We start from the raw sequence: 13,566 nt of genomic DNA on the forward strand, positions 1-13,566 counted from the left end.
AACAATGAGAAAAGATTACCACTTTAAGTCTAGTTATCACCCATCACCATGGTTATCTTCTGCTGTATTCATAGTGCTGGGTCACACAACATCACCCATAAAGCACTAAATGAAGAAACCAGTAGATAACGCAAAACATTCACTAAACTTGATATTTCAAGAGACTCATGAAACCAGAGTGACAAAAGTTTTGTCCTGAGAAAATAGCCCAGAAGCCTAGAATGGGGGTCGGATTTGGATAGGTCAAAATGTAGCAAAGTAATCTTAATCAAGAGTTTCTAATTTCTAGCTGAATTTATATCTCAAGATACTGGTTTAGTAACAGAATATTCCTCAACCAATCAAATAAAAAGAAATACAAAGAATGAAATGCAATGTTAAATAGAAGTAAAAAGGGGCACCTGGGTGGCTCAGTCGGTTAAGCGGCTGACAGGCTCAGGTCATGATCTCACGGTTCATAAGTTTGAGCCCCTCATTGGGCTCTGTGCTGATAACTCAAAGCCTAGAGTCTGCTTTGGATTCTGTCTCTTCCTCTCTGCCCCTCCCCCCCCCCCAAATAAGTAAACATTAAAAATAATATATAAACAGAAGTAAAAAAAATAAAAAAGAGAGATTATTTGGAACATAAATATAAAGCCCTAGACAAATTATAGACCAGATATCATCACTTTTGCTCCCAAAATATGGTGGATAATCCATAATTTAAGAAGACTTTACATCACAAGGGCATCTCAAATATATTTGCCTCAGTGTATAAGTTGTAAACGACACAAACTGGGGGAAAAAAAATTAGTTATCTCAGGCAATCCTGTGACAGTGTCACAACACACATTCAATATAGTTGACATTACATATGAGTAACATGCCTGGTATGTGGTAGATAAAGAGAATAACGGCAATAGATATTGAATGCTTACTATGTGTAGGCAACACGCTAAACATTGTGCACAGATTTACTCATTTAATCATCTATGACAACACCCACATGAAAAGATGCTACTAACCCCAATTGAGATGAGAAAATTGTAGCATAGAGGGAAAAACAAAATAGAAAACAAAGAGGAGAAACAAAGCTAGAGAACCAGAAAATATCTGGACCTGGTTTCTTTTTTTTTTTTAATTTTTTTTTTCAACGTTTATTTATTTTTTTGGGACAGAGAGAGACAGAGCATGAACGGGGGAGGGGCAGAGAGAGAGGGAGACACAGAATCGGAAACAGGCTCCAGGCTCTGAGCCATCAGCCCAGAGCCCGACGCGGGGCTCAAACTCACGGACCGCGAGATCGTGACCTGGCTGAAGTCGGACGCTTAACCGACTGCGCCACCCAGGCGCCCCTGGACCTGGTTTCAAAGACACATATATTTTTTGGCTCTCCTACCAAGGTTGCTGCATTCCAAGATGGCTGTCCTTCCAAACTGCTCATAAAATACATCACATCATAAAAATGGGATTAATTTAGTCTCCAAAGACTCTACGTAAAGATGTTTACTGAAAAATGAGACAACTATTGATTTTTGGAAATAACTACTAGCAATTAAATATCCGGATAACGGAAGGAGTAACCAATGATTGATATCAATGTTTTTCAAAACATTCATGAGGATCACTGTGCTTTGTCCAAAGTCTATGCTGCTTTTTGTTGATGAGCACTAAGCTGACTTCTTCACATTTTTTTTCTAATAATATCTAAACTCAGTTTAAAGGGAAAATGACCTAAACCAGAGATATAAGAGCTTCTTAAATGCTGGCATGTTGCAATCTGATATTTACGCTAGATGTACAACTGGACTTCTCTGAAATTAAGGCTTTATATTTAGAAGGAGAAAAAAGCTTATTTGAAATATTTCCCAATATTCCTCTCTAACAATCACTTTTCTGCCTTTCCTTTTCTTTTACATTTTGTGTGAAGAAAGGCTATCGTTGCAGCTTCCATTAAAAAAAAGGTCACTTAGGGGTGCGTGGGTGGCTTAGTTGGTTGAGAGACCAACATGGCTCAAACCATGATCCCAGGGACATGGAACCCAGCCCCACATCGAGCTCTGTGCTGCATGTGGAGCCTACTTAAGATTCTATCCCTCTGCCTCTCTCCCCTGCTCACCTTCTCTCTCTGTCTCAAAAAAAAAAAAAAAAAAAGTCAGTTGAAATCAATAATGGATATTTTACCTATGTAAAGTTTTTGTGAATAATGCAAATATTAGCAAATACCATAAATTACAAATAGGCATTTAATAATATTTTTGCCAGTAAATTATTCTAAATGCACTAATAGTTCAAAGATATGTTTCTCTATGTCTCTGTGCAATTTGAAAACAACTTTAAGTATAGAAACTGCAATCAAAAGACAGAAGAAAAACTTGTGTTTGGGGAAAATGAGAATTTTAGACTAAAACATTTGGAAAATTGACTATTTCACTGTGGTATAAAAATAATTCATGTTTAGGGTGTGATTTTACATTACTCCTTTCTTTCTTCTTAGATTTCTTACTCTAACTTTGGAAGTTCTGTCATGTGCTTTCCTTTTTTATTTTTAAAACTTGCTGCTAGAACATTGTTACTCATAGGAGTGTCCAAATATCAAGGCAACTATATTATTGTCCAATCATGAAGGTACTTAAGTTATTTTGATTTCCGGTATTTTTTCTTTATAAACAAAATAATTAAAGCCTATTAAAAATAGCTTAAGGTGGCATCTTTACACTTGCTTGAATAAACAATGCTTCATTATTTGTACATGTCCTATAAAACTTTACTCGATCTTTTTTTTTTCTTTTTACTCTACCTACAAAAGTAAAAATTATTTTATAAATAAGATTAATAGGGTCACGAGTTGTTTTTTGTTTTTTGTTTTCCACTGTGGATATCATGTTAATTGCAACTGAGCCCACCTTCTTGTATTTTGTCTAATTAATATTCATTAATGTATGTTCCTCTTGGCTGGTTAGAAGTGACCCTTGTCATAAGTTACTCTCTAAATATTTTTCATTATCTTATTCTACAACATAGAATAAGTTGAGATCCAAGATTTTCCTCTTTTTTGACTTTCACGAGTAGTGTTAATCAAAGATATACTTCTTTTAGCTTGAGCAACAAATCTCAGAGAATAATTCATTTTTTTCTAAGATATCTCATAAAGTGTCCTGACAGGCAGTAAATTCATGAATAGTCAGAAAATAAGAGAGAGTTTCCATGACTCATATTCAGTCACAAGGGAACAGTTTTCCATTTACCCACTTTGTTATATAGTACACATATTGGAAACTCATTTTTATTTAATGTAATGTAAACTGGTCTCACTAGGAAGAAAGTATCTTCACTCAGACAACTCTGCAATCTCGTCTGTCTTCCTAGACAAGCTAATCTGATTGTAATCATGTTACTTATCTTTTAATTTCTTTTGAAGCTGACATACATCAGAAGTGGCATTCAGCTGGGAATCACACAGGTAAAATTGATTTTTAACATGTTTAAATGTTTCAGGGCCTGGGCATGTGTTTTTAGATATGCAATCTTAAACCACCCTGAGTGGGAGTCCAACAGGGAAACTGCAGGCATAAATTTAATGGCGAAATAGAACAAGACTGTAATAATGCAAACATAATTGTAAGTAAGGTCCTGGTGATTCTGATCTCATTGATTTTTTTTTTTTTCAAAGCAAATTGAACATAGATAATGATTAACAAATGCTTACACATTTTATTATAGAACTGAGTAGCTACAGTTCCAACAATGACTGACTGCCTAATGTTTTCTGAATTGGATTCACCTACAATATAAAAAAAAATAATACATAAATAGATAAATAAATAAATAAATAAATAATAGGGAAAACAACAATAGTATCTTTTACTTCTAAACTGGATTCATGAGAGATATTAATAAGAACAACAATTAATAGCCAGTCTGTTTCAAAACGAAACACACAAACTTGAAATTTTACTAGGATAACCTCTGATCAAAGAGCAAAAACTAGAAACCATTGGAAATAATAACAATTTTATTTAATTCATGGTCTTGAACAAACTACCTGTTCTGAGAAAGATCTGAGAAGGCTTCAGTTTCAGGATGTTGAACTCAATAATCTCCCAGAGTTCCTTTGTTAGGAATTGAGTGCTGAGAACATGTACCATGGTGAGTCAGACCCATGAGGAGAGGTCCAGTGAATAGATAATGGGAGAATAGCCAGCCATGCAATTAGAAAGCCAGATCCAGAACCATAATGACAATCATCTGGTGGTAGAAATCACAGCAGATGGCTGAACTTAGGGACGGTGATCAATCACAGCATTGTTTGTGGTAACTAAACGTTGGAAATAACTAACTTCCCATCATTAGAGGAGTAGATGAATAGAATGTGGAACATTAATGGGACAATTATAAAAAATTATATATAATGTATATTATATGTAAAAATTATATATATATATATATATATATATATATATGAGAGAGAGAGAAAAAGAAACATACATATACATACACACACAGAATATGAGAGACAGAGAAAGAGAGAGAGAGACTTCAAGGGCAAAATAAAAAGTGAAAAAAGCAAATTGCATTAACATCCATACTTTTTAAATCCCACTCTCCAAACTGAAATTGCTGCAAATAAAAATACCTGTATGTAAACGTACAAAAGCAAGCTAGAAGTATATGCACTGACCTCCTGATGGTATTTGCTTCTGGAAATATGGTCAGGGCTTTTTTTTTAAAAGAAAATAGGATTATAAAAATTGTTATATTATTCTTTGTGGTTTTCTGTGTTTGTACATGTATTTAGGTAAAGAAAAAAGAAACGAAAGAAAACATAAGGTACAGTGACATCACCAACATGGCAATGTAGGTTGTTTCTGACTCTGCTCCCTTTCACAAGAAGAAAAATTAACAACTATGCAAGAACAAGACACCACTGAGAGAAGCCTAGACCATAAGGGTGAGGCTGAAGTATCTCCCTGCACCATAGACACCAAAATAGACGGCATTAGAAGAGTAAGAGAAGTAGCTACACATTGATTACATTGCCTTTCACCCAGGCCAGCACTTAACCATGTGGAATGGTCTCTCCTGAGCCTCTGACTCCTTTAATGGAAAAAGAGCATCCAGGAAAAACAGCTACTGCCACAACCATGCACCCCCACCCCCGCCCCTCTACCCACGTTGTGGGTCACTTCTTGGGAGTCCCTACTCTGATCTCACCTTACAAAGATTGCAGGAGAATCTGCACGGCTCACCCATGGGAAGCTGACTGTGATGGAGATGGGAGGAGGGGCTTGCAAAACTAGCACACAGATTTGAGCAGATTGAGTTTATACCTGTAGTACCCAAATGGTAATCCCAACCAGGGGTTTTGCTCATCTGTAGAACCAAGCTGCTGGCACACTTTGAACAGGGAACTCAGTGGGGTACAGATCTTCTTGATTCACATCCTCAAATGAGGAGTTTTTCCAGCCTCAGAGCCTGTTTTGCCCATGATTTGGCAAGAGACTGAGTCACACACAGCCCCATCCACTGTGGAGAATGTCTGCCGGACACATCTTAACAGAAGGGCTGGCAAGGACATTTGGAAGCTATGTGTTTCAGCAATACTTGAGCTGAGATGAGAGGCAGGCAAGTAGAGGTGATCACCTCCAGGTGCAAAGCCAGTTCTGGGGATGGACAATTCTTATGCCATGCATAGGGAAGGGGATTAATTGATAGCCAGGATTGTGGGTAGCTCTCAGTTCCTCCCTCCTGGAGAACTGTTTGCAAAATTGAGAGTTGCCTGGAGTGACCCTTCCTCTTCCCACCTAGCAAAGGCAGATGAGACATAGCTCCACCCACCTACTGTGGCTTCTGGCCCCATCTGACCAAAGAATACTGGAAGCTGTGCATCTGAGGAATGCTTGAGCTGAGACAATGGCAAGTGAGCCAGTAATTTGGAGAGCAAAGTCAGTGTGTGGCCAGGAAACCTGGGGTAAGGGTAGGCTTGAAGTAAGACAACAGAGAGTTTTACTGACCTTATAGCTGCTTCTCTTACTGTACGTGGGCAGGAACACAAATTTATAGCCCTACTAACTCATGAATACAGCTTCCAGTCAAATCAACCAGGAAATATAACCAGAGTACACAGGAAATTGCATAGCCCATCCAACAGCACTGCTTACAATGGCATTTGAACAGAGAACAGAATTCGTAGATTCCCCCAACTGCCAAGCAAAACTGGTGGTCTCACCTAACCAGGAAATTCAGTACACACTTTGCTTGGTTCAGGTCATTAAGCAACAAGGTGTACAAACCCTGTGTCCTATTGTGATGCTCTTGCAGGGCAGAGAAGCTCATTTATGGCCCCATTTACAACTGAATATAATATCTAGTCTTGACCATCTAGTAAACCTGACCAGAGAATGAGGGTAACCACAGAGCCCATCCTGCAGCTTCACTTTGGTAGGAAATCACTTCAGTAGTTCTATCCATCTGTTTTCAGCTAGTGGCATATCCCTCTCTCCCCTTTTATCAGTGTTCAATTGTCTCATCCCCAAAACAGACCATAATAGTAGGCCCCATCTGCCCAAGGAGATTTTGAGCATACACACCCAGAGACCCAAACTGAGCTGACCAAAGAAGATCTGTCTCCACCAAAGGAAACATGTAAAATCTGAAAGAGGAACCTGATTACTCAAATGCACAGATACCACGGTAAGGATTAAAAAATCATGAAAAACCAGGTAAATATGACACCATCAAAGGAAACCAATAAAGCTCCAATAACTGATCTTAAAGAAATAGACATCTATGAGTTGTCAAATAATTCAGAATAACTCTCTTAAAGAAGTTTAATGAACTACAAGAAAACACAAACAACTAAATGAAATTAGGAAAACAATGCATGGACAAATGAGATCGATAAGGCAATAGAAACCATCAAAACAAAACAAAACAGAAATCTTAGTGGTGAAAATACAATAACTAAACTGAAATTTCAAGGGACAGTTTCAAAGCAGACTGGATCATACAGAAGAAAGAATCAGCAACCCAGAGGATAGGACATTACAAATTATCCAGTCAGAGGAACAAAATGACAACAAAATGAAAAGGTGAGGAAAACCTAGAGACATATAGGACACAATAAAAAGAAACAATATTCACATTATAGAAAAATAAGAAGAGAAAGAGAAAGGGGCAGAAACTATATTGAAAGCCATGATGGCAGAAAACTTCCTAAATTTGGGGAGAGAAATGGACATATAGATCCATGAAGCCCAGAGGACTCCAAATAGGTTAAACCCAAATAGGGCTAAAATGAAACACATTATAATTACATTGTCAAAAGTCAAAGACAAAAAAAGGATTCTAAAGGCAATAAGATTAAAAAAAAAAAAAAGTTATGTACAAGGGAACACCCATAACACTATAGGCAGATGTCTCAAAGGAAACATTCTAGGCCAGGAGAGAATGGGAGCACCTATTCAAAATATTGAAAGAAAAAGATTGTCAATTGGAAATACTATACCCAGTAAAGAAGTCCTTCAGAAATAAAGGAGGAATAAAGACTTTCCTGAGCAAACTAAAGCTGAAGGAATTCATTACCAGTCTACTTGACTTAGGAGAAATGATGAAGGGAGTTGTTTGAGTGGAAGTAACAGAACATTAATTAACATGATAAAAACATAAAAAGGTAGTATAAAATTCATTGATAATGGTAAATGTATATTCGAAATTAGATTCTATAATTTGGTAATCATGGTGCATAATTCATTTACAACTCTATAAGTTAAAAACATGAACATAGTAAATTAGTAAAAAATAACCATAATTATAATAATACATTATTAGGTGTATAATATAAAAATATTTAAATTGTAACAGCAATAACAAATATGAGAAAAGAAATTTTATACATTTTTTTTGGAATTCTATTGAAATCACATTGTAGTTCACTTGAAATAGGGATTTATAATGTTAATATAAATTTCATAGTAATGACAAGAGAAAAGTCTATAGGAATTACATAAAAGAATATGATAAAGAAGTCAAAGAATACCAAAAAAACTATCAAAACATGAAAAAGAACAGCAAGATAAGAGACAAGAAACAATGGATTTATAAAACAACCAGAAAACAGTTAAAATGGCAATAGTACGTCCTTACCTGTCAATAATTACTTTAAACCTAGATGCATTAAATTCTCCAGTCAAGACAGAGAAACCCTGAATAAATTAAAATCCAAAAAACAAAGGACACACACACACACACACACACACACACACACACACACAAACCAAGATCCAACCAAACTTGCCTACAAGAGACTTTAGTCTTAAAGACACAAGAGGGCTGAAAGTCAATGAATGGAAGTCACTTCAAGCAAATAGTAACCAACAAAGGCAGGAGTAGCTGTACTTAGACAAAATAGAGTTTAAACTAAAAATGGTAAAAAGAGACAAAAAAAGATCCTTCCATAATGATAAAGGGGTCAATCCATCAAGAAGATACAGCAACTGTAAATACTTATGTACCCAATGTCAGAGTACCTTAGCATATAAAGTGAAAACTAACAGATCTAGTAGGATAAATAAACACTAATACAGTAATATTTGGGGACTTAAATACCCCACTTCAAAAATGGAAGAACCACTAAAGAAACAGCAGATCTGAACAACATTACAGACCAAATGGACCTAACAGACATATAGAGAACACTCTACCCAACAGCAGCAGAAATTTCATTTTTCTCAAGAGTATGCAGAACATTTTCTAAGATAAATCACATGTTAGGCCTCAAAACAAGTTTTCACAAACTCAATAAGATTAAAATCATACCAATTATCTTCTCTGACCATAATGGCATGAAACTAGAAAGCAAAAACAGAAAAAAACAAACAAACAAACAAAAAAAACTGGAAAATTCAGAACACATGGAAATGAAACAACACTCTACTGAACAACCAATGGATCAAAGAATAAACTAAAATAAAAAATAAAATAGCACCTTGGAATAAACAAAGATGGAAACACAACAAACCAGAATTTATGAGATGCAGCAAACATTTTTGAGGGGGAAGTTCAAGGCAATAAATACATTAAGAAGCAAGAAAGGTCAGGGGCACCTGTGTGTCTCAGTCGGTTAAGCATGAGACTTCAGCTCAGGCCACGATCTCACAGATCGTGGGTTTGAGCCCCACGTCAGGCTCTGTGCTGACAGCTCAGAGCCTGGAGTCTGCTTCCGATTCTGTGCCTCCCGCTCCCTCTATCCCTCCCTTGCTCACGCTCTGTCTCTCTGTCTCTCCAAAATAAATAAACATTAAAATAAATTTAAAAAAAAAAGAAGCAAGAAAGATCTTAAATAAACAACCTAACTTTTGACTTTAAGGAACTAGGGGCAAAAATACAAACTGAACCAAAAGATAGCAGAAGAAAGTTAACATAATAAAGATTAGAGCAGAAATAAATGACATAGAGAACAGAAAACAATATAAAAGATTAAACTAAGAGTTGGTTCTTTGAATACATGAACAAAACTGGCAAACACTTAGCTAGACTACCAAGTTAAAGAAAAAAAAGAAAAGAAAAAGAAAAAAAAGGACCCAAATGAACAAACTTATAAATGAAAAAGGAAGATATTCCAATTGATGATGCAGAAATTCGAAGGATCTTAAGAGGCTAGTATAAACTACATGCCAGCACTGAACAACCTAGAAGAAACAAACAAACAAACAAACAAACAAACAAACAAAAACCCTTAGAAACATACTGTTTACCAAGACTGAATCAGGAAAAAATAGAAAATCTGAACAGACCAATGAAAAGTAAGTATGTTTAAATCAGCAGTCAAAAAATCTCCCAATGAAGAAAAGCCCAGGATCAGATGGTTTCACTGATGAACTTCCAAACATTTAAAGAAGAACATCAATCCTTCTCAAACCCTTCCATAAAAAGAAAGAGGAAGGAACACTCCCAAACTCATTTGGCAAGACCAGCAATGTCGTAATTCCAAAACTGAAAAAGAAAACTACAGGCCAAATTCCTGATGAATATAGATGAAAAAAATTAACAAAATACTAGCAAACTGAAATCAGCAGCACATTAATGGATCATTCATCATGATCATATAGGATCAATCCCTGAGATGCAAGGACGGTTTAATACATAGAAACCAATCTGTATTAAAATTCATGTTAATAGAATTAAATAAAAGAATCATATAATCATCTCAATAGATACAAAAAATTTGACAAAATTCAACATCCATTCATGATAAAAAGTCTTTTTTTTCAAATTTTTAAATTCTAGTTACTTAACATATACTGGAATATTGGTTTCAGGAGTAGAATTTAGTGATTCATCACTTACTAACACCCAGTGCTCATCCTGACAAGTGTCTTCCTTATTACTCATCACCATTTAGCCCATCCCCCACCTTCCCTCCAGCAAGCCTCAGTTTGTTCAATATCATTAAGAGTCTCATGGTTTGCTTCCCTTGCTCTTTTTTCCCTTCCCATATGTTCATTTGTTTTGTTCTTAAATTCCACATATGGATGAAAACATATATTTGCCTATCACTGACTGAATTTTTTTGTTTAGCATAATATACTGTAGCTACATTCATATCATTGCATATGGTAAGTTTTCATTCTTTGTGATGGCTGAATAAAATTCCATTGTATATATATACAACTTCTTCTTTATCCATTCATCAGTAGATGAACATTTGGGCTCTTTCCATAGTTTAGCTATTGTTGCTAATGCCGCTATAAACATTAGGTTACATATACCCTTTCAAATCTGTATTTTTGCATCCTTTGGGTAAATACCTAGTAGTGCAATTGCTGGGTCATAGGGTAGTTCTATTTTTAACTTTTGGAGGAAGATCCATATTGTTTTCCAGAATGCCTGCACAAGTTTGCATTTCCGTTAACATTGTAAAAGGGTTCCTCTTTTCTACATCCTCACCGAAACCTGTTGTTTTCTCTGTTGTTAATTTTAGCCATTCTGACAGGTGTGAGGGGGTATCTCATTGTGGTTTTGATTTGTATTTCCCTAATGATGAGTATGTTGAGCATCATTTCATGTGTCTGTTAGCCATTTGGATGTCTTCTTTGGAAAAATGTCTGTTCATGTCTTCTGCCCATTTCATAACTGGATTATTTATTTTTTGGGTGTTGAGTTTGTTAAGTTCTTTATAGATTTTGGATAGTAACCTTTTATTAGATATGTCACGTGCAAATATCTTCTCCGATTTCACAGGCTGTCTTTTAGTTTTGTTGTTTCCTTTGCTGTGCAGAAACTTTTTATCTTGATGAAGTCCCAATATTTCATTTTTGCTTTTGTTTCTCTTGATTCCAGAGATGTGTCTAGTAAGAAGTTGCTACAGCCAAGGTCAAAGAGGTTGCTGCCTGTATTCCCCTCTAAGATTTTAATGGTTTCTTGTCTCACAAAGAGGCCTTTCATCCATTTTGAATTTATTTGTGTATATGGGTGTATGAAAGTGGTCCAATTACATTCTTCTGCATGTTGCTGTCCACGTTTTCCAACACCATTTGTTGAAAAGGCTAAAGTAAGTGACATAAATGAAATAAGTCAGACGGAGAAAGACAAATATATTATTTCACTTATATGTGGAAGGTAAAAAAATAATAATAAATAAATAAACACACACTCAAAAACCAGAAACAGACCCATAAATGCAGAGAACAAACTGATGGTTGCCAGAGAGGAGGGAGGTGAAAGGATGGGCAAAATAGATGAAAGGGAGTGGGAGATACAGGCTTTCTATTAGGGAATAAATAAATCATGGGAATAAAATCACAGCATAGGGAATATAGCCAGGGGTACTGTAATAGTGCTGTATGGTGACAGATGGTAGCAACACTTGGGGAGAGCATAGAATACCATGTAGAGCTATTGAATCATTATGCTGTATACCTGAAATTAATGTAACATTGTGAGTCAACAATACTTTTTAAAAACAGTAAAAAAAATCAAAAAGTATTCTTCTATATCTCGTCCCATACCCCAAAATTAATTTGAGATGAGTCAGAGACTGAAATATCACAGCTAAAATCACAGATCTCCAGGAGATAAAAAGTAGAGGAGAATATCTTTGGAATCTTAAAATAGTTGAAAATGTTGTAGCCTAGACAACAAAGGTACTCGAAATAAATAAATAAATAAATAAATAAATGATAAATTGGGCTTCATCAAAATTAAAAATTTCTGCTTATCAAAAAGCACTGTTAAGACTATTAAGCCACAAACTCATAAGAAATATAATTCAAAAAAAAAAAAAAAACAAACTGTATCCAGCATTTTAAAATAACTCTCACACATTAACAGTGAAATGTCAAACAATCCAGGAAAAATGGCCTAACTACTTGAACAGACATTTGAAATAGAAGATATGCAAGTATCTTGAAAAGATCCTCAATGCTGTTAAACAGTAAAATAACAATTAAAGCAACAATGAGATATCATTGCATTCTCTTTATCTCAAATTAAAAAGTCTGACAATACCGAATGCTGGCAGAATGTGGAGCACCTGGAAAACTCCTATATTAGTGCCAGGGCCGTAGAGTGGCACACTTTGGAGCCCAGTTCTGATAATGTTATCAATTCCTGAAAAAGGTAAATAAATATCTCCCCTAACTGGGCAACAGAGAAAGGATATACGGTTTTGTCTTATAATCATGAGATACCATTAGTAATAAACATTTTGTTGACTGGAAGAACTCAAAAATGGCTTCTTGGAGAATGGGAATTGACTATAGATGCACAAAAAGCTTTGGAAATGATGATGAAAAGGTTTTGTATCTTGCTCTGCATGGTGGTTGCATTGCCATGTAAATTTCACAAACTCAGTCAAAGGAACACTTAAAACAGGTGCATTTTGTTTTTATGTAAAGCATACTTCCATGGACAAAACAAAGTAAAAGTAAAATTGCAACCAATCTAATCAACAAGCATGACTATCACATAGTGTAGGACAGAACTTATGGGAAAGTGTGCTAGAGATTCGACTGTGAAACAAATCCCCACAGGCAGTGAGGGAAAAACTTCCATGACCAGCAAAGAGTTTGAAATGAGTATTAAAAAATACTTTGATTCCATCTTTAAAAATTATGCTTACGTTTGCCTTGGCGAAGGAGAGTAAGTATGCGGAACACTTCATGAAAAATAGAATATTGTTGACATGTAAGGCATGTAAATATTTAAAATAGATCTAAACTGTAGAAAACATTTGCTTCCTGGCTAGTATATAAGAGTCTGAACCAGCATTTATCAACTCTATGTTTACGGAATTAATCTTAGAAAAATGAGCACAGTGTCTAAAGAGTCATTGCAACACAGTTTCCAACACTGCATTGTTAGCATGGGAAGTTAGCCAATATTTAAAAAATCCCCTTGGCTCTAAACTTATCATTATGTAATCGGAACTGAAAAGAAAGTAAGAGGTCATCTAACCTTTTTTTCTAAGCAGAACCGGTGGGGTAGTATTCAAAATAAGTAGATAATTCTTTGGATTTTTGTTCCAAATCCTCCCTTTGCTGGGAGTAACAGTCACCTGTTGTGATACCCTCCAGGCTAATGTCCTTG

Source organism: Puma concolor, chromosome B1 (genome assembly GCF_028749965.1).
Source record: "Puma concolor isolate L17-30 chromosome B1, mPumCon1.1.hap2, whole genome shotgun sequence".
In the NCBI taxonomy this organism is placed as follows: domain Eukaryota; kingdom Metazoa; phylum Chordata; class Mammalia; order Carnivora; family Felidae; genus Puma; species Puma concolor.